Source organism: Cavia porcellus, unplaced genomic scaffold (genome assembly GCF_034190915.1).
Source record: "Cavia porcellus strain 051 isolate PalLab524CR breed Dunkin Hartley unplaced genomic scaffold, mCavPor4.1 scaffold_6, whole genome shotgun sequence".
Taxonomy (NCBI): Eukaryota; Metazoa; Chordata; class Mammalia; order Rodentia; family Caviidae; genus Cavia; species Cavia porcellus.
This window is the reverse complement of record NW_026947489.1, coordinates 101,414,340-101,441,927: the sequence shown is the minus strand read 5'-3', so window position 1 is coordinate 101,441,927 and position 27,588 is coordinate 101,414,340. Positions and strand designations below refer to the sequence as shown.

Genomic DNA, 27,588 nt, shown 5'->3' with positions numbered 1-27,588 from the left:
CTCAAAAACTATATGTACATGGAGTAAGCACTGTCATTAAAAGACTTACTGGGGGATAGTATGATCCAAATACACACTATATACAAAAGAGACAGTATAAAAATCAAAGTCACACATAGTAGACAATTCAACAATAGAAAGGAAGGACACTTCTTAACTCGTACTTTGAAACCAGCATTATACTTATACCAAATCCAGACAAAGAAATCACAAGAAAAATTTATTTAGAAGTCAGTGACTCTTTAAATACAGATGTGTTCCACAACAACACACTGGCAGTCCAAATTCAGCTGCATATAAAAATGATTCTATATCATGACAAAGTGACCTTTATTCCCAAAATGCAAGGTTTGTTCAACACCTGAAAATAAATCAGTGTAACACACTGTATTGATCAAAACTGCACAGTCATCTCAATAGATGCAGAGAAAGCATTGACAAAATCCAACATCCTTTCATAAAGACAACATTCAACCAAAGTAGGAGTGGAAAGGAACTTCCTCAACTTACAGGATCCTTATTTAAAAATCCACATGCCTGACATTGTACTCCTTGGTGAAAGACACTTTGCCCCTAAAGTCAGCAATAAGACCAGGACATCGGTCTTACCATTTCTAATCAGCATTGTAGCAGAGGACCTACTGAAGGCATTGGCAAGAAAAAGCAATGAAAGCCAGCAGATTGAAAAGGAACAGATTTAGGGAAAGCCAACTTGTGTACTAAAACTACAAAACATTGCTGAGGGAAACAGAAGATATAAATAAAAGAAATTCCATGTTTGTGGATATATCTTCCAATATAATATGATCTATAGATTCAACATAAGCCTTCTCAAAATACCAACTAGGATTTTTTCAGAAATTAATAAGTTGGCCCTAAAATTCATACAGAAACATAAATAATCTTGGAAAATAATGAAAACAATCTTGACAAAGTAGGAAAACTTTCTGATTTCAAAACTTACTACAAAGGCTTTTTCTAAATAATCAAAAAGCTGCAGGGCTGGGGATTTAGCTCAGTGGCATAAGTGCCTGCCTTGCAAGCAGGCAGTCGTGAGTTGGATCCCCGGTACCGATAAAAAGGAAAAAGACAAAACAAAAAAACTGCAGTACTAGCATAAGTCTAGACAAACATCAAAGGAATAAAATTAGGAGTCCAGATAAACCCACATATCTATGGTCAGTTGACCATGGACAATTACGACAAGAACATTCAATGTGGAATAAAGAATCTATTTAACAAACGGTGCTGAGACCGCTGGGCATCTCCATGTGAAAGAATGAAGCCAGCTTCTTCCCTCACACCATTCACAAAAACTTAAATTGAAATGGCTCAGAAACCCAAACATAAGAGCTAAAACTATAGAGGGCTAGAGATTTGGCTCAGGAGCAAAAGCGCCTGCCTGGAAAGCACTAGGCCAAGAACTCGATCCCTGAAACCATCTCTCCTCCAAAAAGAAAGAACTAAAACTATGGCACTCTTTGACTAAAACATGAGGTTAACTCTTTATAATCTTGAACTTGACAATATATTCTTAATTACACCAAAAACATTAGTAGCAAAAGAAAACTAAATTAGACTTTATAAAAATTAATATATTTGAGGCATACACGGTAGTGCACACCTGTAATCCTAGCATCCAGGAGGCAGAGCAGGAGAATCACCACAAGTTTGAGAACAGCCTGGGCTACATACTAAGTCTAAGGTGAGCCTAGATTGCATAGTGAGACCTAGTTTTTCTTTTAAAATATATTTTGGCCTGGCCTGATGGTGCATGCCTATAATCCCAGGACTTGGGAGGCTGAGGGAGGAGGATTCCTGTAAGATCAAGATCAGCCTAGGCTACACTGTGAGTTCAAGGCCAGCCAGAACTACATGCAAAACTCATGTGTAAAAAACAAGTAAAAAAGGATATTTTCCATATCACGAGACACTATCAAGGAAAGTAAAAAGAGCATTCAAAGAATGGAACAAAATACTGGAAGTCATATATCTAATAAACCTGTAGTATGTAGAACATATATTGAGTTTTACATCTCAATAATAAGGTAAATAACCCAATCTTAAAGTGGACGAAAGACATTTCTCCAAAAAAGCATGTGCATATGGCCAATAACCATATGCAAAGATGTTCAGGGTTATTTGTATCTAGATAAATGAAAACCACACTTCACATTCACTAAAACAACTATCATTAAAAAGACAACATATATGAACAGAGAAGGACTGGAAATGTACAAATGGGGCAGCCACTTTGGAAAACATCTTGGTTGTTCCTCAAAAAATGAACCATAAAAGTATCATGTGAATCAGCAAATCTACTTTTTGGTATATATCTAAGACAACTGAAAATACATATCCATGCTAAAGCAGACACACCAAGGTTTATAATGGCTTTTCTCCTGGCAATCACGATCCATCAACTAATGACTGGATAAGCAAACTGTACTATATCCATACAGTAAGACATCACTGACCCATAAAATGAAAGAAACACTGAGTTATCACACGATGCAGATGAATCTTGAAACATTATGCTAAGTGAAGGAATTCAGAAACAAAGGCCATGTATTATATGATCCTATTTATGCAAAATGTGCAGAAAAGGCCAATCTATAGAAACAAAGCAAATTACGATTGCAGGGCCTGAGGGGAGAATGGGGAATGACCACTGATGAGGATGAGATTCCCTTTGGGGAGATGAAAATATTCTGGAATTAGTCCTACAGCTGTGGTGGCTGGTAGTGCTTCTCTGTGAAAATACTAATATATACTGAATTGGACACTTCAAAAGGTAAATGTGATATGTGAATAAAATAAAATGGTAAAGCCAGAGAAGGCATACCCACCCCTGGAGATGATCTCAGTGACCTGATGCCGTGCAGGGCAGTCCTTCAGGCATCGCTTCCTCATGCACCCATCAGACAGTGCCATCATCCACAAGCTTACTGTGTCTCAGCACAGAAGTTCTGGGCTCAGGTTTGTCATCCCATTAGAATTCAGAGTTAAATCTGAATCCTGCATCTGGTTTATAGCATTGCCCTCTATCTAATCTAGGCTCACCAAGGGTGTCTGAGTTCTATGATTTCTTCATTTTCTAATGCCCTCTCTGCTTCTTGAAATACTGGGCAGGAAATAAAGTAGTACTTCTTGAGGACCTGTTGCCTGGTCTAAAATACCACATTTAATTTAGACCTTCCAACAATACTGCAGTATAGATGTGTTTATTTCTGTGTTAAAGGGAAGGAAACCGAAGTCTGGCTTTTAAGGAAAAACATTGCCCAGCTGGGGAGTTAGCTCAGCAGCACAAGTGCTTGTCTGGCAAGCATAAGGTCATGAGTTTGATCCTTGGTAACAAAAAGCAATGCCCTCTGAGCCAGGTGTGGAGGCACCTGCCTGTAATCCCAGCACTCGGGAGGCTGCAGCAGGTGGATCAGCATGAGTTCAAAGCCAGCCTGAACTGCAAAGTGAGACCCTGTCTCAAAAAAAAAAAAAAAAAAAAAAAAAAAGAAAAGGGCCCTCCAAGTTCTGCCATTTAAGAATACACACATTGGAGCTGGGGATTTAGCTCACTGGCATAAATGCCTACCTCGTAAGTGCAAGGTCTTAAGTTTGATCCCCAGTACCAAAAAAAAAAAAAGAATACACACATTAAGTTTAGATGGACCTGAATTCAAATTTGCCCCTCAATAAATCCTGTAAAAGTTCCCTAAGCCTCTGAACTATATATAGTTTTGCTTCTATAAAGTGGAGACAGTCAGAAACCAAACAGAATTATAGAATGCTTTTGAACGCTAAATGAGGCAGAGAATATAGACTTCACACAAAAATACTACATATAACCTGGAATGTATTTAGTTATTACTACTCTTACATGGCACAAATCATAGCTAAATTTTAATTAGCACCAGGTTTGTGGTCTTTTAAAGCCTTCTGTCCATTTATTCATACTGTCCTTCCCTCTTTTCTCTTTACCTGTCCAGGCTCCCCACTTTGTCAGCTGAGGAGAGAGGGTATTGAAACTAAGTCAGCAGGAGAACGAGTACATACTGTTTCCCTAAGATTCCCCCCCCCCCCCCGCCCAACACAATTTTCTTGCTATTTTTCAGTAGCTGGAACTAATAGCTTCATGGAAACTTGATGCCGCTTGAGCCAGTTTCATGGAACATTTCCCAAAAGTCTCATTGCTTAAACTTTCACAGAAACTGTCTGACACACTGCAGAAGCGTGCACCAACCTCCCCAACTCCGCAGGTTCTCAGAAACTACTCAGATTCTGACCTCTCCCAGCTTCATCTGGTCTTCTGGAATGTGCTTATCAGTCTGACTCCAGGGAATGAGGCCAAAAGGCTTGGTACCCTGATGGCCCAGAAGGCCCACACGAGCTTGCGACATGTCATCAGAAGGGGCTTCACCCAAGATTTCAAATTCTTATCTTCTGCTAATGCCCATCAGACTCAGAATACCTCCCCATGTGCACCGACCCTTCCAGAGTCAGTGTCTTCCACTGAAATCTGGCTTTCTGTTGTGATCAGTCCCTTAGCAGTAAGAGAGCACCATGCTCATGACTGATGGGTATCACAGCTTACAGTTCCCGAGTACAATTCCGCAGTAGGGCTTAGCATTTTCCAGGGCAACCCCATGGAACATGGGAGGGCTTTGATGTCCAGCAGCCTGGCTTTGGATCTCGCTTTCTTTTGCAAGCACTTGAGTAAGGTCTTAGAACCTGTCTTTTCATTAGTAAAAGGCAGCTCTTTGTAGCTCCCTGGCCAGCAGGGTCAGGGTTAATAGGAAATAAATGAAATAATACAAGAGGCACCATGATAGCTATCAACATTGCCATTGTTCACAGCAAGCCTAGAACCTGACAGGAACCCACTTCAAAGTATGCTCTTCTCAATCTGTTGCTTAACTGGTTAAAAAATTAACCATGGGGTGAAGAAACCTTAAGCCTGTATGCATTCTTTACATCCACTCAACTTGTACGAGTTTTTTAAACCTGAAAGTAGGATAAAGACTGAGTTACAAGGATGATTGCCACATTATTATCTGTAAGTACTTAAAAGACTGGAAACAACCTAAGCCCAAAAAATGAGTCTTTAGGTAATGGTGGTCTCAATGCACTGCCGTTTAAATGTGCTAAAGAATGTGAAGGAGGTGAGAGGTGTTTGCAATGAATAGCATTGACCACATAATTGTTAAAAAGCAGTTGCAAACAGCATCTACGGTTGGTCCCAGTTTTCCTGAGGGCGTAGAGAAGACTGTACCTGAATACATAGAGAAATACTCAAAGTGAGTATTCGCGCTGAATGTTTTCTTTTTCTGGCCTGTATTTTCTAAATTTTTGATACTAAAATTATTAACAAAAATATAATCCCCCCTCTTTAGTAACGGACCCAGGACCTTCTCACTGATCTCCATTGCCAGCCCTTTTTTGAGACAGGATATCACCAAGTCACTTAATTGCCCAAGCTAGGTTCAAATTTGTGATACTCCTGCCTCAGCCTCCCAGAGTACTAGGATTGCAGACATGCTCCATCTTGCCTGGCTTTGTCACATGCTTTTTAAAAGACCTTTGCCTATTTTTCTATTGGGTTATCTATCTTGTAAGAATGTGTATGTGCCAATCCCCCAAAGCAAATGTAATTAAAATTATGTAACAGAGAAAGATGTTAATAAAGAATCTGCCTCAGGGCTATGCATGACGGAACACAACTATTAGGGAGGCAGAGGCAGGAAGATTGCAACCTGGAAGCCATCCTGGGCAACTTAGTGAGACCTTGTCTCAAAATAAAATGTTTAAAGGGGCTAACAGTCTCGTTCAGCAGCAATCAATTTCCTGTACTACAAATAATCATCTTTGTTGGAAGACGGAAAAAAAATAGCATCAGTACCCCACTTGTTCCTTCTTCAAGCCACTTATTCCGTATGTCAGATGTCATAATAAATTTGTTAAAGCAACTTGCAGTTTTATCTGTATTTCACTAAGGATACGATTGTTAGACTGAGTCCCTGAGAAAGATTCATATAGTCTATATACAAGCTATATTAAGTTCGTGGATTCCAAATGTCTTTTTCCATTATATGGACTTGACTTAAGCTCTTAGTGGTGTCTTTGGATGAACAGATCTTAATGATACGTAGTCCAATAGAATGCTTGCTGTGTCCCCTGGCGAGAGGACCACTTACTGTGCCAGCCCCTCGCAGAATAGGTACCTGCTCCTGCAAGGATGAACTGACAATCCTCTCACATTGAAAAAAGGTCAATAATACTATTACTCCAGTCCCAGCACTATTTTTATTAGTTTGAGTCCTTTAGAAAAATGCCAAGATGGTATCAAATGTGCAAACAAGGAAGGATTTGCAAAAACCCTAGAGAGATAGGGAGGCCCCAAAAGCTGGGGTCCTTGAACTGAAGTGCATGTCCCTTTCCTAGGAACCCATCTGTCCTGATATTTTTGTGAGGTTCACATACTGCTGGGATCAGCCCATGGGAAATACGATTGCAGGGCAAATTCAGTGATGGGATTCAGAGCACAGAGGCTGGGTCCTTGGTTATTTATACTCTGTAGTTGGAGATCAGCTAGATATTTTCATGGCCACCATTCCAATATAGTCACTGGAGGAGGAGGAGGAAAAGGAGGAGGAGGAGGAGGAGGAGGAAGAGGAGGAGGAGATAGAAGTGGAAGAAGGGGAGGAAGAGGAGGAGGTAGGGATGAATGGGAAGGTGATGGATATGGTCATTTCGGGAACGTGTTGAATTTGATACATGGTCTCCTCTTAGATATTCCACAACCAGCCATACACAAGTTTGAAATTTAGTGAGGGGACCTGGTTTGTTCAAGTAGGACATTAAGGAGTGACCCCCTATAGGAACCTTATTACAAAAAGGGTCTAACATATCTCCTCAAAGGCAATATGATACCACTCAGAGGCCCTAGAGATCTTGAGGATGTCCTCCTCTTTCTGAGGTTAGCTGACAAGGTAGAGAGCGCAGACAAGGATGAAAGAGAAAAAGAGGTCCTGCATGGTAGATGATGGGGGCTACTCCCAGGCTTGAGGCCCCTCATAATTACTAAAACATTTCTCCAGTGACTGAGGGTATGGCACTTGCCTAAAATGAACAAGGTCCTGGGTCGTGTCCCTAGCACTGCAGAACAAGTAAAATAAAACCCTTGCCCAAAAATGGGAGCTCCAGTCATGCAATCAGTTAGAGACGAGGTCTTGCTATGCACTTCAGGCTGGTCTTGAGCTCACTGTGTAGCCCAGGTTGGTTTTGAACTCATAATGATCTTCCTGCCTCCGCCTCCCAAATGCTGGGATTACAGGTGTGCACCATCACGCCTAGTACTTACAAAACATTTCAATCATGTTTGTCTCACCACAGCAAATTGGCTTTTCTCGTCTTGAACATGAGCATAGCCAATAGTAATTTATATCCATATTTCAGTAAAGATTTTAGAGAAAAACCAATGTGCATTCATTATACACAAGAGTATTTTGGAGTGTATGCTGCTATTCATACACACCCAGTCCCAAGGATGTGAGCAGTCAGATGTGGTCAATCACAGCATCTCTCCTGTCCAGGCTGGGGAAGATCATTTGGGGCTATGAGTCAAGGTTAATACCACAGCCACCAAGGCACCAAAGCTTGCCAAGCCAGGAGGCAATTTCTACTAAATAGAACCCTTAGGTCTCAACAACTGCTTTGAAATCCACACACGTCAGTATACATTTCTCAAACTGGGGAAGCTAGACATCCATACCTGTAATCCCAGCACTCAGGAGGCTGAGGCTGGCAGATCACTGTGAATTTGAGGCCAAGCTGAAGTGAGTTCAAGATCAGCCTGAACTACACAGTGAGATCCTGTCTCAAAAAAACAAAACAAACTTGTAAAACTATCTTCTGGAAATTTGTGATGAACATGAAAATTAATGTCTAATTTATCAGTGATGCTCTCCTAGATGTACACTAGTATACAACCTAGACAACAGCAGGTGATAGTTAATTGTGATGTCAACTTCAATGGATTAAAAGCACAGTGATTAGTAGAGCCCAGTTGTGGGTGTGGCAGAGCGTGATTGACAGGTAGACAGCAAACGGAGGAGGAGAGCCCCACTCTGATGCAGCGGCACCACCCAACAGGCTTGTAGCCTGGATGGAATAAAAGGGGGAAACTGCAGTCTAGCCTTTTGCTTCTTTGGAGGAGCTCTGGTCTTTGCCATCACCTCTGGACATTCTTCTCCAGCTCCTGCAGGCTCCCAGCCCAGGCTTTCCAGCAGATCCATAACAGACGGTGCAGAGAGCTCCACGCCTTTGAGCATCTCAGCACACGGAGGTCTGTTTTGCATTCTTTCTCCCTGACTCTGCAGGCAACCATTGTGAGGCTACTTTGCAAATCTGCCTCCCCACCACCACCCCGTGGATTCTGACCGTTATCTCAGCAGTCTGTGGCAACATCTCCCACTCAGCATCCAGGAATTATCCTGCCTTTGACTTTTATTTTTACACGATTAAATTCAAAACTAATTGATTAATTCAAGACTATATTTTGAAAGGAAAATAGCGATCCCAACGCGCTACCCCCCCCCCCTTTTTTTTCTTTGGCTGTTGCTGTAGGGTTCGGTGTCTACCTGGAATGGCAGACAAAACCCTGGAGAGCAGAGGAGGTAAAGATTTGCAGCGTGGGAGGTGCTCAAGAAACTGCGGGGATTTAGCTCAGTGGCTCAAGGGCTTGCCTGGTAAGCACAAGGTCGTGAGTTTGATCCTTAGTACCCCAAAAAAGAAAAAAAACAAGCCAAAAAAATGTGCTTTGAGTGAGGGTGGGTTTCAAACAGTCCAGAACACTAGAGTCCCAGTGTTGGCAGCTGAACATTTCCTGTGCGTGGTGCTCCTCTTCCATTCCTTTCTGGTGGCTGTCAACAACCACACTCTATTTCCCCTTTCCAAGGTCGCTCCTGCGGCAGCAAATAGGGCTACATCAATAGGTGGAGGGCTTTAGTTGTAGTCGGGGATTGCAAGAAAAACAATTTAATACAGGACACATGATTTATGGAATTACTTTATATTAGTCACCCAAAGAGTCAAACAAAAAACTGCAGGAATTCTATTCACACACTAGAGACCCAAAGAATCCAGTTGAGGACCTGGATCCCGTAGCAGTGTCCTACAGGAGTCCAGTTGAAGACGCAGAGCCCATGACAATGACTCATCCAAGTCTATTTCATGGGTCTGCACCAGGAAGGCCCAAAGGTCTGGGTTGGAAGCTAGAAAGTCTGTGCCAGCAGGGTGAAGGATCTGTGCCAGCAGCCTGAGGGTTCTACACTGGAGCCAGGAAGCCACAAGGCTCAAAGCAAGAACCAGACTCCCCCAAAAAGTACCACATCAGGCCTGAGTGACAGTGAGGTCCTCAGCTCTTCCAATGATGAACTTGGAGATTGAACAGCACTTATCTTCCCCTCGGGAACCAGGAAGCAGTGCTCAAAGTAAGGACCAGAGCTCCCCAAAGTGAACTACAGCTATTGTCAGTGACAAAAAGGGTCCTGAGCTCCTCTGACAATGAGAACAGCCAAGTTCGTAGCACTATCACGGAAGAAGCTCGGCAACCTCCTCCAGGAGAAGCAAAGGCAACAGGATAACCAATAACACTACTTCCTCTCCAGGTCTCCTTTTTATGCTGCTGGCAACAATCCTCAGGTGGGCTATCCACACCCAGCACCATGTTGATTCAGTTCAGCTGGGTGTTACAAATTGCCCAGCAGTTGTCAATCCACTACAGCTTTGGCTGGGAAGGGTGCCTGCCAGCCCTGGAGCTCTCTGCTCTCCAAAGCCAGCACAGGGAGGGGGGTTGAGCTAGTGGGGTCAGAGACACCCCCCACACACACAGACACACACAGACACACACACACACACACACACACACACACACACACACACACACACACACACACAGCTCCTCACTCTGCAGGGCGCTGTGAGAAGCCCAAAGCATGCCTGTGAAAATGACAATCCAGGGGGATTTAGCTCAGCGGCATAAGCACCTGCCTTACAAGCAGGTGGTTGTGAGTTTGATTCCCCATACCTGAAAAGAAAACAAAATGCGGATTCTGGATTGCAGTTGAAAGTCTTTTGTGTTTTAATGTTTAACAATAAAACAAGAACAAGGAAGGTACCTCATGCCTGTAGTCCCAGAATTAGTTGGGGGGGTGTAGTTGAGGGGGGGTGAGCCTGAGGCAAGCGGAATCCCTGGAGGCCAGGAGGTCCATACTAGCCTGAGTAACATACTGAAACCCAAGCTCAAAATCAAAATACAAAAAGGTAACAAAAGTATGATGAAAAAGTATCAAATGGAGAAGAAAATTAATTTCCTTTGATCTTATTAACCAAAATTAGCTGTTTGGTTTTATCTAAGAAATATAAAAGCGATAGAAACCTATAAAATAAGCATAGGCAGATCTAATTCAGTTCATTTTGATATGTTTGGGCTTTTTCCCATGAGTATTGCTATAACCTAACAACAGTTTACTATGTTTTTATTTTTAAGCTATAAGCATCTTTCAAGTAATTTTTAAAATGTCTTGCTATTTTCCCTTTTTCTCTCCTTTTTCTTTTCTTTTCTTTTTGTGAGACAGAGCCTCACTTGTTGCCCAGCCTGACCCCAAATTCCTGGGCTCACATAATTCTCCTGACTCAGCTTTCAAAGTAGCTAGGACTGTGGGCACATGCCACCATGCAGGCCTCTATTTCTTTCTTTCTTTTTTTTTTTTTTTTTGCTTTCGAAATCAATTTTTATTTCTTATCAAGTTGAATATTGAAACAACATAAAATGAATAATATTTTGCCATCATCCCTGTTCCCCAAAGGGACCAGTAGTGCTGACAGATATTTTCGGTCCTTCATGAGATAGAATATAAAATCTCACATACACGCTAACAGATTTAGGGTCTAGTTCCCCAACAGTACCAGGGCTAAGTGAATGACCTCATTCTCTAATGGCCCCCAAGATGGGCCTGACAATCCTGACCTGGTTCATGTCCCCACACACACAACCCTGCATTGTGTCAAAGCAGATCTGTGTGGCCCCACAGAGTGCAGTGGCCACGGAGTTTCATAACTTCTCAAGCTAAATCGTGAAAGGTATCATGATCAGCCTCTGTCTCTTGGATTGCTCAGGAGTAAGCCAGTTCCCTGGCCCTGCTAACACAGATTCCCCATAGCCCTGGAGATGCCCCCAGGGAGAGACTGAGGCCTCTTTCCATCAACCGTGTCACCTCATCAGCCCAGTAGGTGGGCAGCCAGCCAAGCCTTCTCATGTGGCCAAGCTGAGAGACGCCCCACTTGTGATGATCTAGATGGGCTTCTCAATGCTATTGACTTCCAGCAACTTGAGAGAGCACAGAGAATTATTGTTTTAAGCCACTAAATGTAAAGGTAAGTGATCCCACGGTGGATAACTCCAAGTTTCTCTCTCCCACAACAATAGTTATCAGGCCCATTAGTCTTGTGCTAGGAATTTAGGCATCTCCTGAGCTTGTAATTTGCTTCTCTCTTGATTCAAGGTCAGCACCTCTTTTGTATTTAAGATCCATATTTTATTTTCTTTGAGCTAGCTATGTGTTTTCTTTAAATACCTATGTGCTTTTTTTATAGAGGCATAATATTCCATCCATAAGTTGAATGTGACTTATTTAACCATTATTTTTGAGACACTCAAGTTCCATATTCTGATAGCAACAATACTGAAATCAACATCACCATCTTGGTTATATAGCTGATCACTTTTGAAAGGCCATCACTCTAAATGGAATTATTGAGCCAAAGGGCATGATGGGACAGATGATAAACAATAGAAGCCGTTCAAAATCTAATTTTAAGCCTCCTATACATATTGTCAAACTCCTTAATATAAGTCTCATTCATGGGGGTTAGGGTTGCACCTTAGTGTCAGAGCGCTCAGCTACCTATACTCACAGTATCCATCTCTCTCCCTATGTTGAAGTGAATATTATCATTTTTTAAAACGATGTTGCTAGCTGGGGATCTAGCTCAGCAGATCAAGTGCTTGCCTGGCAAGCATGAGGTTGTAAGTTCAATCCCCAGTTTAAAAAAAAAAAAAAAATGTTGCTAACCTAAAAGACCAAAACTGGTCCCATATTGTTCTTTTGTTTTGTTCGTTTTGTTTTTTGTACCTGGGATCGAACTCACAACCTTGTGCTTACCAGGCAAGCACTTGAGCCACTGAGCTAAATCCCCGGCCCCATATTGTCATGATTATTTGGAAAACATTCATCAAAAACCCTAACAAATTTAGAGTCATACCAAAGTATGATTATAGAGGTTCCTAGGAAGCTTGTTATTTCCAATTCCCACTATCACCTGCTTTTCACCTGAAATGAGCCCAGCTTGGACACTAACATAAGCTGCTAGGCCTGAGCAGCCCATGCACAGTGGGGTCCTTTTGTCCCAAACCTTGGCCACAGAGGATTCCAGATATCTGGGGCAGCTCTGATTACACACATAATCCTGAAACTCTTGCATGTTTTGCCAGCCCTTGTGTCCCCAGATGGGGTATGGAAAATGTGGGTACAAATCTCATCACATATGTGTCTCCTCAGCCCACACCCCGCAAGCCTGAAGAGCAGGGCAGGCCTGGAGGGTGATCAGGACACATGCAATGGTGATAGAGCCCAGGGCCTCACCTACCAGCTGTGAGGTAAGTGATGATCTTCACACCGCACTGCAGGCCTCCTCTCACATTCGGTGTACCTCTGTGTCCCTGAGCCTTCACGACCTGCCCTCTTTCTCTGCCCTTTCCTTTCAGTCCTGCCCTGGACATTCTCACAGGGGCTCTTTGCCCGCTGGCCCTGCTTCTAGCACGTGACAGCCCAGCAGCTCTGCCTGCCTTTCTCCCTCAGAACAGGGTCACAGCCAGGCCTTGGGGTACTGCTAGGAAGAACAGCTGGTTCCCCACATCTCTGAGTCACTCTGGGCCAAGGCACACCAAGACCCCACTGCAAAGGCCCGGCTCTCCCTAGACAAGGCTGGAAGCTCAACCCTCCAAACCCACGCCCCTCACAGGCACCACACTTTCTAAACAAAGCCAGTTAGGACATGGAATGAAAGGAGAATGAGAGGTGTGTCCGACTGTTCTATCACAAATGCTTCTCAGAGAGCTAAGAAATTTAACAGGCTGTTTTTCGTGGAGAAGATCACTTATAAACATGATAAATAAGAGGAACATCTCCATATATTAATCATTATCTTTTTTCCTGGAACTCCTAACCTTTGCCCTAAGAAGCCAAGTCATTTATGTTGCCTGGAGAATCATGAAGACCTCCAGGGGTGGCTTCATGGAGCTGTAGATAGGACCCCCATAGAGCGATAGCATTCACAGATTAGGCTCCTTCTAATCACCTTTCATTTCTCTACTGACATCACTCAACTTGAAGTCCTTGACACAAGTAAACTAGCAACAGTATTCTTAGGCTGAAGAGAAGCCTGCCCATTTGGGAGGGCTATAGGACAAATAGAACCAAGATTGTTACTGAGGATAAGGAATGAAAGAGCTTTCAAGCACAGAAAAGGGGCGGGGGCAGAAGGGAGTTAGGCATGTTAGAGGAACTGGCGGAGACCTTTTGTGGCCATGCGAAAGTAATAAGGAAGAAATTAGCCCAAAATGAAGCAAGAGAGGTAGGTAAGATCACATAGGTTGGCCAGATTAAGGCTTTTACATTCTATCTAAAAGCAATGAGGAAATCGTTAAATTGCTTTATACGAGAGGAGGAAAAGCTCCAGAGCAGAAAAATTACTATATAAGATTTCCATTTCCAACAAATTATCTTAGGGGCAGGACTTCCAAAATGGCAGAGTAAAGAACTCAGTGTCCCAGGCCCAGCAAACCACAATTCGGAACATTGTCCTCAAGAAAACCATGATTAGCCAGGCATGGTGGCATGCACTTGTAATCCCAGCACTAGGGAGGCAGAGGCAAGAGGATCATTGAGGGTTCAAGAGCACCCTGAGCTTCAAAGTGAGCTCAAGGTAGCCTGAACTGCACTGTGAGATCTGGTCCCAAAAAGACAAAAAACCCCACACAATTTAAATTCTCCAGAAATTGTCTGAAGGACATACAGCAAATGGAACAACATTCATTTAAGAATATTGACTCTGGCCAGGGATTTAGCTCAGTGGCATAAGCGCCTGCCTAGCAAGTGGAAAGTCGTGAATTCAATCCCTGGTACCAAATATATATATTGACTCAGTCTCCACAAGCCACTAACCACTTCTACCTACTCCCACTTCCATGGTTCTCCATTCCAGGTAGAAAGAACTGTCAAGACGATGTCAGGAAAACCAGATCCTTTTCCCTCCAGCGCCCAGTTAGAGCTTGTGTTTAATCCAGGAGGAGTGGTCTGGCTGGACAGCTACTAACGTACTGCAGTAGCTTCGTTAGGCAGATAGCCACAAGAAGGGGAGAGGCGTGGCTTCTCCACACAACCCCCACTTGGGAACAGCAACTCTGGGAGGCAAGGCAAACTGCAAACTGTAGCAACTCAGCTGCCTCCAGCAATCACTTCATATACCCACAGGGCACAATTTCTGTGCCAGGAAGCTCAAGGCAGGAAAGCATGAGACATCTACCTTCCTAACCTAACCTAACCTCTGCCATTCATGGAGCAGGAGCTAACTACAGTGCTTCTCCATCTCCACTTCTGGTACAGGCTCCGAGATTCTGTCCTGGGGCAAGGTAGGCCCAGAAAACAAGGGCTCCACAGTGCCGTCTGAAAGGACCAGCTGTTTGAAAGAGATGGGAGAATGCCATGGCCGAGAGCACTGAAAAGCACGCAGGTGCGTTGGAGAACGTTAAGAGGAGGCTGTTAGCTCCATAATAGGAGCAAAAGGGCAGAGCAGGCATGTTAACAGATTCAGGGCAAGAGCGCCAAGGAGACACCTCCTAGGAGCACAGCCAGTGCTGGTGTTGCAGGCAGCTGAGTTAGTTAGAAATATTATAGGCAATGAGACAGGGCTAGGGCCTCAGTGGGGCCAGTGCAGATAGCTGGCACTGCAGGGGAAACTGATACCTCCTGCTGTGGGCCAGGCCTTAAGACAAAAGACCAAATAAACGCATCCATATCCTGAGGATTGATCCCCTAAATAGTTCGCATCCCCCTAGGAAAGAGTCACTGCTCTGTAAGAATGCCTGCTTTCTATGTGACTCGCTTCCCCATTTGTCCCTAATGTAATCAATTTTACCTGAACTATTGATATTATTGGCGAACTATGTTAATGTCCCACTTTATGCCCATCTGCTTTGTAAGCTCCCAGTCTTCCCCCACCTTGAACCCATGGTTTTGCTGCAGCAGAGCATCTAACCACACACACTCCCGTGAGCTTGAGTGACAAGCTCTACCCTGTGGGCAGCTCTTAGGAAGCTAAGCTTAAAAATGAAGACCCTCTGTGCCAGGGTAGTCTGCAGGACTGCACTCTCCCAGGAGCTCCTGGAGCAGACTTCCAGTTCTTTGTCTCGGGTTAAATGTGGGGCAAAAATGTAAACTTGCTCGACTGTGATAGCAGACTATACAAACCACCCATCCATCCAACATCTGGAGAGACCAGCAGGTAAATGCAGAGAACCACAACTTACCTGAGCGGAAAGCCACAAGCTGAGGCTTTCTCGGAACCCCTGGTAGAGGGGGAAACTACAGACTGCAGGCCCCGATGACTAAGTCATGGGAGATGAAAATTCAAGGGAGGGGGAGGAGCAAGGATGGTGAATAGATAACAACTGGCTACCTGAGATAGTCAACTTAGAATTCAACATAATACAGAGTGGGGAGTCCCAAACAGAGGGAGATGAATTCTCTCGCCCCAAGAAGAAATTAAGGCAACTTGACGACCACCCAAGGTCCCGCCATGACTGGCCAAAGTCCCACCATTGCCCGGGTCCCACCGTGACTTGCCCGGGTCCCACCACAACTTGCTGAGCCGTCTGAGGTCCTGCCACTTCGACTCACTGGAGGCACAGTTACATTGAGTTCGGGGGTCAGGGAGCCAAACAAAGGGCTGAGTTGGCAGGGTGCATACATCGACCCGTAATGAGTCACGGGAATGGAGCCATTCCATTAATAGGGGGGCCCCGGTAGACGATATTCTGGGACCGGGCAGGACTGGCAAGTACAAGGGGCAGGAGTGACGTCAGTAAATTGTTGCCTTCCTGAACGGGATTGGTGGAGTGAGCTAGGCCTGGGTCACGTGACCCGGCTGAGACCCAATAGGTTATCCCAGGTCAAGTCCCTGCAGCCATGGTGCACACTAACCACCCTGGCCCAGTGCAGCCTTGGAGGTTTGGCTGGTCTGGAGGGGAGGTGGTGCAAAGTAATACAGTGGTGCAGGCCACAGCAGCTTGACTGATCCAGAGGGGAGGGGCCAGCATAGTCTGTTCCTGTCTGCAGCTCACTGGCACACTGCAGTGGGAAGGCTCATCTAGCCAGCACACTTCAGAAGAATTGTAACCAGCAAAGAAAGGAACTGGGGCCTCCTGGAAGAAGCAAAAAAGACGGGAAGAGGAAGCAACAACAAAATGTCCCCAGGCCCCAACCCTGAGAACACTGACCCAGGACAGGTAAATACAAAGGTGAACAAAAACAGCAAACATGGAATATCAGACATAGCACCAGTGGACATAAAGAGATATATTCAGGACCTCATAGACGAGTTCAAAAGTGAAATATTTAGCCAAATAAAGCAAGATATAAGAAGATTAATAAAAGAGATACAGACACAGATGGAAGAAGGGAGGAACTCAAACACAGGAGAGTACTATTTGGTGAAGAATACAAAAAACATAGAATACATGAAGCAGATTCAAAGAGATCACCAGGAAATTAAAAACTCTATGGAAAGATGGCAAATCAGCTTGAAAGAAACTAAGGATAGATTATCCAAACTGGAGGACAATTTTGCAATGTGGGAGCAAGAAAGGGAAAACTTTTTAAAAATAACAAAGAAACAAGCTGTAACAATACAAAGGCTAGGAGATGACAAGAGGATCTATAACTTGAGAATAAAGAATGCAAATGAAGAAGCAGGGGTACAAACAAAGGAACTACAAAGGCTATCACAGAAATAATTAAGGAAAACTTCCCAAACATAGGAAAAGAAAATGATATTCTGAAATATGGAGCATACAGAACTCCAGCCACCTACAACCAAAACAGACCTACACCCAGGCATATAATAATCAAGATCCCAGAAATTCAATATAAGAACAGAATCTTAAAAGCTGTTAGAGACAACAAACAGATAACCTACAGAGGAAGGCCCATCAGAATAACAGCAGACTTCTCGACACAAACCATCAAGTCAAGAAGAGCCTGGAGCGAAATATTCCAGATCCTGAAAGAAAATAACCTCCAGCCCAGATTGATATACCCTGCTAAACTGTCTCTAGAATTAATGGAGAAACAAGACAAAGAGGAACTTGGGAAATTTGCAACCACCAATCCAACTCTACAGAGAAACTGCAGGGCATTCTAGAGAGAGAGAGAAAAGTACTAGGATTCCAGGAACCGTGGCAGAGAGGCCTCAATGAATGGAGCAGAAAACAGAATGAAGAAGATAAGCAGACAACTGATGGCAAAAAAGAGCATAACGGAAATGAGGCAGAGAAGATTTTATTCAAAACTGAAATGATTGATAGTATCAAGTCTGAGAGTATAGGCAACTACACTGAAGATGACAAGACTCTACGATACACATTCTGGTTTGATAACTGCCAGTTTTTGAAATTCTATACTATATGCAAAGTTGTGTTTTTATTAATACTGTTATGTACTGCTATATTCAATTATGTCTGATGATCTAGCCAATTCTATTGGAGATAACAAGGGACAACAAAGGAACCAACTTTGTACAATGGTCTTATATGTTTTTTTCATTTCATGTATTTATAGGAATATGTTTTGTATTGTTTTGCTTTGTTTTGTTTCTCCTTCTAATATAGAAAGGATAGAGATACATGTTAAGACTCATGCATGTGTAGAATCTATAAACAGTTTATGAGAACTGATCTTATAACACACAATGAAATGAATAGATACTTTGAAGAAAAAGAGACACTAAAATACCCAGTGCTGATCTTGGAGTGTCATAATGTGAACCCCAGCAATAGTATTATTCTTTGTTCAAAGTGATATTAGCCTGCTTGGCTTTATTCAATCTCAACATAATTGAAGATATGGATAACTGCATGTATGTTTAAGTGTATAGGATTGATAACCATATTTCTAAGTTTTTGTTGGATAGTTGAACAGAACTGGTTGCAGTCTCACTGGTTTTTTTGTTTTGTTTTGTTTTGTTTTGGTTTTTTGTTTTTGTTTTTTTTTTTTTTTTTTTTTGGTCTTTGTCCTTTTTATCGGTACCGGGGATCGAACTCACAACTGCCTGCTCACAAGGCAGGCGCTTATGCCGCTGAGCTAAATCCCCAGCCCCTGCAATCTCACTGTTTGAATCCCCACTTTATAAGCTCCACTTTAGCATCTTGAATAACTATTTGCAAGAAGACAATCTGTAATCATCAGCTAGTGATTTCTTACTGTTTATTTTTTTATTTGAAATTACGTATTATTTCTACCCATTTTCTGTTTTGTTTAGTCTTTCTTTAAATTACATTTTAAAAAAGACACCACAGTGAAAAAAGAAAGAAAATTCAAGGGGGACCCCAGTCATGAGGGCTGCTACACTTCAGGAGTTTTATCTCTTGGAGTTCTGTTAGGTTCTCATGATGACTATTAAAGAAAAATCCTATTGTGCTTCTGGCAGAGAGATGGGGAAAGGGAACCATTTTGAACTACACTCATGCATTCCTTTCTTCTTATCACAAGTTCTGCCCTCAGGAGAAATGATTTAACTAGAGCTGAACCAGCTGGAGTTTTATCAGAGCCCAACTGACCTAGGGAAAGGAAAATTCCCAACCACGCTGGTTCTAGCTCTCTATGTGGAGGAAATAAAGCCTGTATCCAGCTCTCCTTGCCTTCCACAGGAGAAGGGGGAGACCCAACTTCACCCCACTGTCTTCACCTTCTCCCCATAGGCTGGGGGTGTGCAGTGCTGCTCACAGTTGCAAGGCTGGGTGGGGCCACTGCAAGCTTGATTAGCAATCACCCTCTGCAGGATGCCTCCCTCCCTAGCACTGGGCAAACACATTGCTGAAGGCCTGTGAACAGCAGGTCTGTCTGTGCAGGTGCCTCATGTCTGGCTAGCAAGAAAAGGGACAAGAGATACTAAAAGTAAAGAACACAGTGCTAAGAAACAGCAAGCACCAGAACCAGGCCCAGTGATGACAAGGGTGTTGGAATCATCACAAAGGGAGGTCAAAACAATAATTAGGAATACGGTAAGGGATATAAGGGACAGGCAGCTTGTAGTGACAGATGGATAATTTAAAGAGAGAGCAAGAAATAACAAAAATTTCTAGATTGAAAACATTGTAACAAATGAAGATTGCCTTTGACTGGCTTATTAGAAGATAGCACACAGCTGAGGAAATGCTCAATTACAACTACAAAAGGGAGCCAGGTGTGGTGGTGCATGCCTGTAATTCCAGCACTCAGAAGGCTGAGGCAGGAGCATCCTTGTAAGTTTGAGACCAGCCTGGGCTGCAAAGTGAGCTCAAAGCCAGCCTGAACGACATAGCAAGACCCTGTCTTAAAAAGAAAAGAAAAAAACTATAAGTGGGGCTGAGTTTGGTGGTACCCAACTGCATTTCCAGCACTTAGGAGGCTGACACAGGATTGTGACTTTAAGGGCAGCCGGGATTACATAACTACATAGCAAAACCCTGTCTCAGTCTCCCACCCTCAAAAAATAATGGCAGACCTTACCTGGCAAGTGCAAGTTTGTGCTCTATCCCCAGTTCAAAAAAAAAAAAAAAGATAAAAATAGGAACATAGAACAAGACAAAACCAAAAAAAATTGCATAGTATATAATAGCTATTAGTCCACTTGTATTAGTAATAACCTTTAAAACTATAATTCTAGCACTTGGGAGGCTGAGGCAGGAAGATCACCTTGAGTTTGATCTCAGCCTGGGCTATATAGGTATTTCAAATTCAATCTGGCCTACATAGGGAGACACTCTCTCCCAAACAAGTAATAATACAAATAATAATAATGAAAAAAAATTTTTTTGTCTTTGAGTTCAAGCTGGCCTTGAGCTCACTGTGTAGCCCAGGCTGGTCTCAACTTGCAACGATCCTCCTGCCTCAGCCTCCCAAATGCTGGGATTTCAGGCATGTACCACCACACCCAGCAATAATGAAAACTTTAAAAGTGGCTAAAACCAATCAAGGAGTAACCTCCAGATCACCAGGGCAAAAGATAAAAAGCAAGGGGAAAATCCAAGGTTGTATACTAATCATGTGGGCAGTGAACAGAAGATACCCATCTTGCTACACTGATATCTAAAATGTCCAATATTCCGTAAACAATAGGCAATGTCAAAAGAAATAGAAAAATGTAACCCATATGCAGGAAAGAAAGCAGGTAATAAAAATTATTGTTCAAGGGCCTCGGGTGGTGGAAATAAACAGAAAGAAGCTTCAAAGTAGTTATTACAAATACGCCCAAGCAACTAATGGAAACCAGGCTTCCAGAATGAAAGGAAGGTGTGGTGATGTCTCATCAAATAAAATCAATTAAGAGGTAGAAATTATTTAAAAGAAACTATGAAATCTGTCATTGAAAAATAACCAGAACAAGGAATTCTCTAGAGGAATTCAACAGTTTGTTTGGTTTGGTTTTTGAGACAGGGTCTTGGAGTGTAGTTTAGGCTGCTCTTGAATTCGTCGTGTCGCCTCGGCTGACCTCGAACTCCTGATTATTTTACAACCTCAGCCTCCCAAGTGCTGAGATTGTAGGCAGGTACCTCTACGCCCAGCTCAGCAGCAGATTTGCGCTCACAAGAGTCAACTAATTTGAAGATACATCAATAGAGCGAATGCAATTTGAAGAACATAGAAAATGAAGAAGGAAAACAGTGTTAGAGAAACGTGAAACACCATTAAGTACGTGTGAGGGAAGTATCAGAAAGGAGAGCAAAGAACAGAAAGAAGAGTTGAAAACTCAGTGGCAAAAACTTTTTGACAGTTGACAACAGGCAGAAAGCTATGACTGCAAGAAGTTCAAGGTGCTCCAGAAAGGTTAAACACAGTGATCCAGCTACATCATAGTCACAAGGTTAAACACAACGGGAAGAATCTTGAAGTCACACAGAAAATTCTTACTAGAAACGATTGTCAGCTGTAGTGCACACCTGCAATCCTGGGGCTTGGGAGACTGAGGCAGGAGGACTGCCATGAGTTTGAGGCTGGCCTGGGCTGCGTAGTAAGTTTAAGACCAATCTGAACTACATAGCAAGATCTTTTCTCAAAAGCAAAACAAAACAAAACAAAACAGTCCTAAAATGAAAGAGATAAAATAGAATGAACTGCCCAAAGATCATACTAATTATCATCCAAGAGAGAATTACGGAATTAGAAGACAGATCTAAAGATTTTATGAGAAATAGAGTAATGAAAATCATAGTGGAGGATAGAGGGCACAATGAGATGCTCCAATATCTTCAGCATGTAATCCCAGAACAAGGAGGATACCAGAGGCAATATTCACAGGATACAGATACAATATACAATACAGATACAATATACAGAGGATACAGATACAATATACAATACAGATACAATATACAGAGGATACAGGTACAATATACAATACAGATACAATATTCAGAGGATACAGATACAATATACAGAGGATACCAGAAAGGCAATATTCAATGGAAGTGAATTTCCCAGAATTGATAAATAATATCAGTCTTCATATTGTATGATCTTATGAGTGACACAGTAAAAATAAAAATATAAATGATGTACTATTAGAAAATAGAGCTCTCTCTGGGCCACCACTGCTGCCTCCTTCTGCCGCTCCTGGTGCTGCTTGTGTGTTCGTTTGGTGAGGACCTGGTACCTCATTTGTGAAGCAGCAGCTAAAAAGACTCTGACGCTCGCTCTGGCCGATGAAAAGGCTAAGGAATGAGTCAAGACTGAAAACAACGACCATATTAATTTGAAGGTGGTGGGGCAGGATGGTTCTGAGGTGCAGTTTAAGATTAAGAGGCATACACCACTTAGTAAACTAATGAAAGCCTATTGTGAACACCAGGGTTTGCCAATGAGGCAGATCACATTCCAGTTTGATGGACAGCCAATCAATGAAACAGACACACCTGCACAGTTGGAAATGGAGGATGAAGATACAATTGATGTGTTCCAGCAGCAGACACGAGGTGTCTACTAAAAAAAAAAATCTGCAACAACTCTACTCCAGAACCCTGTTCTTACAGACCAAGAATACATTCTCAGTTAGAAAACTGCAATTTGGTTCCCCCACATCCTGACTACCACAGTATAGTTTTCTCTATTCTTTCGTTTACTCTTCCCCATTCCTTTATTGTACATAAAGTATCTGGTGTATGTGGACAAGCATACTGCATTTTTTTTTTTTTACTAAATGGCCAACAATATGTTTTGATTGACATCAAATGGAGATGGGATGGGGAATTACAGGTTCTGTGAATAATAATCCCCTTTCTCCATTAGTGGTGTGCTCATCAGCTCTTATCTTTATATTCCAGTAAGTCATTTTGCTCTCACTGTTTTAACGGAAAAGACAAAATAAAAATCCTTGCATACCTTGTTTGATTGGAGAATTTTAATGTTTTTCATTTATCATTGTAAAACCAAGGACAATTTTATAACTTTTTTGTACATAGCTGTTACATGTAGGGCAATCTGTCTTTAAGTAGGAGTAAATTACTCTTTAAAAAAAAAGAATCCTACATAGTTTTCCCTTTAAGTCAAGTGTCTTGTTGTTTAAATAAACTTCTCATTTAAAAAAAGAAAAGAAAATAAGAAACACTGAAGAAGAAATCAAAAAGGTAACCAGTAAGAAAAGACATAATTTACACGAAACAGCAATAAACTGACAGAGTAAGCAGCAACTAGAAAACAATAGAATATTAATAGTATGAAATTTTTGAAAGCCTCAGACTATAAGGAACACAATTATGTCAACAGAGTTGAAATACAATTAAAAATTTATCAACTTATTTTCAAAATTGACTAAAAAACCCCCACAGAAACCCTCAAGCCATCAACTACTTGAATTACTAGTCAGATGTTCTACCAAAACACAATAAGGATCAATATTAGGAAGTTTACCAAATCTTAAAAGAAAAAAGACAGATGATTTTCTTTTATATAAACTTTCAAAAGAAGAGGAAAAGATCACGAAGATGCTCAAATTGTTCTGAGTCTAATAAGATGTTGATACTAAAACTAGAAAAGGACAATACAGGAAAAGAAACTTGTAAACACATCTCTCAAACAATCCTAGAATTAAAAGTCTTAAATAAAATATCAACAAATTGGATACAGCTGTATATTAAAAGAACACAGCGCATTTAAGTTTATTCAAGACTGCCTGGGTAGTTCCACATTAAAATGCCGCTCTGTGTGGTTAATCCCACATTGCTGGACTTTGCAAACCACATTACCACCGTTCAGTTCTGTGCTTGCTGAGAACTATTAAAAGCTCCCCTTGGTTGTAACAAATATACTAAACAATAACTCAATATTTACTTTAGCTTTCAAAAATTATTTTTAAATGCACAAAATAAAACACATCCTTTGAGCCATTTTTAAATATACAGTTTAATCATATCAAATACACTCACGATGTGGTACAACTGATCCAGAATCCTTTTCATCGTGCAAAATTGATACTCTACATCCCTGCAATAATGTCTTACATTTCCCCCACTCCCAACTTCAGATGCCTGTCATTCCACTCCCTTTATCTAAGAACAATATCCCGCCCCACTGTGTTTCCTACATTGGTTAATTCGCTTCAGTTCTTCACTATTGTGCATTAATTTTTTACAGACAAGGTGCACAAGTATCTGAGACCCTGTTTTCAATTTTTTGGATGCATGTGCAGGAGTAAGATAGTTGGATCCCGGATAGTTAACTGTTGTGTCAACTTGCGTAAGAAACGCCCAAATAATTGACCTAGCATAGCTTATATTTGTTACCTATATTTTGGTTTCATATTAAGCAACTCTTTTTGAATGGAGACATCAGTTAGATAACGTCAGTGGTGTAGGGGTTGAGGTCTGTTTTTTAATACCTGTTATATAGAAGAGTTAATTGCATATCATGGTTATCAGATAGGGATTGAAAATTTTTCTTTTTTCGATTAATGCCTCTTCATTTTATAAAACACTAGGGGGATCATTTTTGTACGTAGGATTTTTGTTTTGTTTTTCGTTATTGTTTTTTGAGACAGGTTTCTCTATGTAGTTCAAGCTGGCTTTGAGCTCATGGCAATCCTCCTGCCTCAGCCTTCCAAGTGCTAAGATAACAGGTGTGTACCACCATACTCAGCAAACTACTGAGTTTTAATGCTTATATATATTTTGATCATATCCATCCTCCCCATTTCCTTCCCGTGATACAGCTGCCTGCTCCTCGTTTTTACCTTCCACTTGTCTAGTAATAGTCTCCCTTTTACCTTCATTTCCTCTTCTCTAGATTCCACATATTAGAGAGAACACGTCTTTCTGAATCTGTCTTCTTTCACTTGACATGATAGTCTCCAGTTCCAAACATTTGCTTATAAACGACAAAATTGTGTGTATGTAGACCACATTGTTTTGGTACTTTCATTTGGTAGTGGGCACCTACACCTATGCCACATCTTGGCTATTATGAATTGTGCTGTAAGAAAAATGGCTATTCGGGAATCCCTATGATACACTGACTTTATTCCTCCAGCTCTATACCAGGGAGTGGTGTAGCTAGATCAAATGATAGCTTTCTTTTTAGTTCCTGACGGAAATATCTTACTGATTTCCATAACATTTACACTAATTTACATTCCTACCACACCATACAGCATTTACTGCCATAGCTTTGCCAAAGTTTATTGTTTTCTGTACTCTTGATGATAGCCATTTGGCCCGGGGTGAGATGCCTTTTTGATTTGCACTTCCCTAATGCCTAAAGATGTTGAAAATTTTTTCATATAGTTATTGGCTATGTATTTTTTTCTTGTGAGATGTGTCTGATTCTTTTTTCCATTTATTGAGTAGTCTATTTGATTTGGTGGTGTTACACTCTTTGAGTTCTTTATATAGTCTGGACATTAACCCTCTGCTGGAAGAGTAGCTGGCAAAGATTCTTATCCTATAATGTAGGCTCTCTCTCTCACTCTGTTGTTTATTTCTCTGGCTGTGCAGTAAGTTTTTCACATGATGTAGCTCTATTTGTTGATTCTGGCTATTATTTCCTATCTGCATTCACAACTCCAATTATTTCTCCTGTTTTCCTTTAGCAATTTCAAAGTTTTAGGATTTAATCCTAGGCCCTTAATCAATTTTTGTACAGGGTAAAAGATAAGGATTTAGCTTCTATCTGTTACACATGAATACCTAGTGTTTTTTTAGCATCACTTAAAGAAGAGTGTAACTCTTCTCTAAAGTTTATTTTTGGCTCTTTCATCTAGAACCAGAGATGGGATGTGACTCAGTAGTAGAAATCTTTAGCCTTCGGTACACAAAGTGCTGGGTTCAATCCCCAGCATCACAAAAAAAAAAAAAAAAAAAAAAAAAAAGAAAGAAACAAAAGAATCAGATGGGTGTAGCACGGGTTTGTTTCTGTCATTCTAGTCTATTCATTTATTTTTTTATGCCAGTACTATGCTGTTTCTTTATTACAGGGGTTTTTTGTTTTGTTTTGTTTTTTAGCATAACTTAAAATCAGGTAATTGTGGTGCTTCTAGTCTACCTCTTTTTGCTTAAGATTGCGTTGACTATTCTGGGTCCTTTTTTTATTTCCATATGAATTTTAAGATTGTTTTTTCTATTTCTATGAATAATTTCTTTGGAATTTGGATGAGGATTGCATAGCATCTATAGATTGCTTTCAATAATATGACCATTTTAACAATACTAATTCTGCCAATCCATGAACATCAGGGGTCTTCTTCTCACCTTCCAGGGTCTTCCTCAATTCCTTTTTTCAGTGGTCTGTAATTTTCATTGAAGGATCTTTCACTTACTTGTTTATGTTGACTCATGGGTATTTATTTATTTGAAGCTATTGGGAATGGAATTGTTTTTATGTTTTCTCAGCTTGTGCATCATTCGTATACAAAAAAGTGATTGTTTTTAAATGTTATTTTATGGCCCAAAGGCAAGCATTCTAAATAACTATGATTAACATGATAAACTTTAACAGAGAACCAGCAATGATAAAGAAAAATCTAATGTAAATTCTACAAGTGAAAAATATAATTATGGCTGAAATTAAAAATTCAACAGATGGGTTTAAATGGACAAGAAATTGAAATAAGCCAGGTGTGTGGTTCCTCCCGATCACCTCAGCATTCTGGGAAGCTGAGCAGGAGACCTGCAAGCCAGAGCCCAGTCTGGGCAATTCAGCAACTTAGTGAGACTCTGTATCAAAACAAAATATTTTTTAAAGGGCTAGAGAGGTAGCTCAGTGCAAAGGCTACAAAGTATCAAGGTTTATTTTGACTCCGGGGTTCAGAAGTTTCAGTCCATGGTTGATTGAGATAGCGGCCTTCTCTGCAGCTACAGTCTGTCATGGCAGGAGCACAGGGCAGAGGAGGTCTATTTACCTCATGGCAGCCAGGAAGCAAAGGGAGAGAGAAAGAGAAGGAGCCAGAGTCCCAATGTACCTTTCCAGGGCATGCTTGACCTATCTTCCTTCCACCTGGCCACACCTCCAAAAGTTTCCAGCTTTGGTCAGTGATGCCACAGGCTGGTGGTTAAATCTTTAGCACTTGGCACTTTCCAGACACTTTTCCAAGATACAATGATTAGCAAAGTTTTGTCTGCCTGTTTGCTGATTTTCTGAAAGAAGCCTATTAATTTAAATTTCCAACCTGGGCAACTTAGCTATTTTAGTAAGACCCAGTTTCAAACTTTAGGTAATGCAAAGGTTCTGGGTTCAATTCCCAGTACCACAAAAAGAATAAAGATTACTAGAAAATCCCTAGAGAGTTTGAAATTCAGCACTCATTTTTGAGTGGCCCATGGACAAGATAAACAATCATAATGAGTATTAGAAAATATCTCAAAGTGAATGAATACATACATATATATATATATGTATATGTATCTTATAAGAATGAGCAAAAAGATAAAGCAGTGGCTAGAGAGATTTTACAACGTTAAATATATGTATTAGGAGAAAAAGACTGAAAATAAATAAGAAAATTTTTGAATTAGGAATCCTGAAAAAGGACAAAAAGTCAACCCAAATAAATTATGATAGGAATAGGCATCAAATAAAACAGTAAGCAAACAAACCATGGGGAAACGTGAAGCTTGAGGTGATTCTTGATCGTCTTAAAAGATTACTAAAATCAGTAAGTCCTCAAAAAGATTCGTAAAAACAGGAAAGAGAATACAACAAGTTATGAATTCTGAGACTGCTCAGATGGAAA

General features: G+C 41.3%; 1 pseudogene; it reads left to right on the top strand.

Annotated features, from left to right (window-relative positions):
• Window positions 1-22,448, top strand: part of LOC134476337 (small ubiquitin-related modifier 2-like) — a 37,433-nt pseudogene extending 14,985 nt beyond the window's left edge.
• Window positions 22,449-27,588: the final 5,140 nt, after the last annotated feature.